The sequence below is a fragment of the Palaemon carinicauda genome, chromosome 38 (genome assembly GCF_036898095.1).
Source record: "Palaemon carinicauda isolate YSFRI2023 chromosome 38, ASM3689809v2, whole genome shotgun sequence".
Classification (NCBI taxonomy): domain Eukaryota; kingdom Metazoa; phylum Arthropoda; class Malacostraca; order Decapoda; family Palaemonidae; genus Palaemon; species Palaemon carinicauda.
In genome coordinates this window covers 50,060,269-50,062,768 of record NC_090762.1, presented here as the reverse complement: position 1 = coordinate 50,062,768, position 2,500 = coordinate 50,060,269, and positions in this window count along the sequence as shown.

The following is a 2,500-nucleotide window of genomic DNA, read 5'->3' as shown; positions in this document are numbered from 1 at the left end:
TTATTTGTACATCTAATGGGAATCTATAGAAGTAAAGTGAACATAATTAATTTATCCTTTAAAATATTTACTACATGTAGCAAAACAAATAGTAGTAAAGATGATAATGCAATGAAGGAATGATACCATACTTTATCTTTAGCTTCAACGTCGGCAATAACATACCCAGTTGCCATAATTTGTCAGCTTAATGAAATAACCTATCATCTAATGTTAAACTTAATTTCTGAGGAGGCCATGGCTTATTGCACAGTGAAAAAACATGACAAAGACTTTATGAATGGCGGAACAATACATAGATGTGGGTGGGGTATCAGTGCTGGCGTAGTAATACTACTGTAGCAGTACTGCCGCAACAGTAGTATGCATGAATTAAACGTTTAGGCCAACTGCTGGGATCATTGAGGATCATTTAGCACTTCTTACAACTACTCGAGAAATGAGTTTTCATAGCCAGAATTTGAATTTTCTGATCCAACAATGCCCATGATAGCCTTCAGTGTTATCCTGATTCATAACGAGGCCAAAGTGGGTGGAGTCTCATGAAGTCATCATTCTGACGATAATTATTGGTGAAGGTTTAAAGCGAAAATACGGTACCGGCTATCTTTTTTTTTACAGTAAATAGGTAGGTAGATAGACAATGAATAAAAATTGCTTGACATTGGATATAGCAGTTATCAAATCAAGCTGGTCTACTACGTTTTTGAAAATTACCAACTATTCCATACACTTTGTCAATCTGATTGTGACCTATAAAGTAGACTGTAATTTCTTAGGAAACTTATTTTGGGAGTTAGACAAATAATCGAAGTGTTTTTGTATTTATTAACATATTTTGTTCGTTTGTTCATTATGACAATTCTCAGTGGAGAGGTTTCAGAGTTCATAAAGGTGTACTGCTTTGCTTTTATTTACACTTTTGTGTTATTGTTGGCAGAGGTATAGCCTTCGTTACGTATAACCAATCATCGATCGAGAAAGAGAGAAGAAATGCCGTCATACGTTACGTAACGAGTGCGTTCGAAACCTTTTCTCCGAGTAAGTTGGCCCGTCTTCAAAAATCGTCACTTTTACTTAATAAAGTACCAAATTTATTCAACCTACGTAATGCAGAATATAGTCAAAATTTATGTGTAGATATAATGTGCATTCTGAATAAGCGTTATATTTATGAAATCATAGAAAAAAAGTTATTGCGAAAAAACCGTGTTACAGGGGCCCTGAATCTCATAGTAATTCCTATCTATTTAGCTTTTTGCATGATTTTACCTTTTGCATGTGTGTGTGCAAGCACCCTTTTTACGAGCTAATTACGAACTGCATGAAGCATGCAAAGTTCACTATGTAAGATTCTCTCCCTTATTCATATGAAGTGTTAAATTAAAATTCTTCTTGATATAAAAATTAATATTTATGAAACGGCAATACTTTAAATAGCAAATTGATTTCTAATTTAATCCAATCATTTGCATACTATTTTCCTTATAGAATTATATTACCTTTTTATTTACTTGGAATATTTGATTTTCAATAATAATTATTATTATTACTATTATTATTATTATTATTATTATTATTATTATTATTATTATTATTATTATTATTATTGAAATAATTTGCCTAAACTTATAGCTGAAAATAATCAACATTCTCTCTCTCTCTCTCTCTCCTCTCTCTCTCTCTCTCTCTCTCTCTCTCTCTCTCTCTCTCTCCATTACCTATAATCTACTATTAATTACACACAGGTGCAAAGTCACCGGAGAAAGTACATAAAAAAATCTACTCGCGTCTCCTAATGTCACCTGCGCTTCCAACAACGAAGAAATAAATCAAAATAATAAATAATCAATAATTGGTAACTTAGCGTTACGTGAAGTTAATGAATTTCATTATAGCTTTGTGTTATTGTTTCTCCTCATACTTTTTTTTTTTTTTTCATCGTTCTATTTTTGGATACATGGATGTCTTGTTTTGTGAAGACTTGTAATAGTAATGATAAAACCAACAACAACAACAGCAACAACTACAACATCAACAATAACAATAATGAAAGCAACAACACTAATAATAATAATAATAATAATAATAATAATAATAAAGACAACAACAACAACAACAATAATAATAATAATTATAATAATACTAATCATAATAATAACAACAATAATAATAATTATAATAATACTAATCATAATACTAACAACAACAATAATAATAATAATAATAATAATAATAATAATAATAATAATAATAATAATAATAATAATAATAAATAATAAAAAATAATAATAATAAATGACAACAACAACAATAACCATAAGATGCACCACATGCATTTGCAAATCCTTAATTCTTTGTCAAATCTATCGTCCGTATGGCCAAAAGCCCACATAATCTCAAGTTAAGAGTTCATAATTGGAGTGTTTATTGTTTAAGGATAATTGGTTAATTGAAGTAAGGCAAGGCTTACCCATAGGTCATATGTGTTAGATGTGAC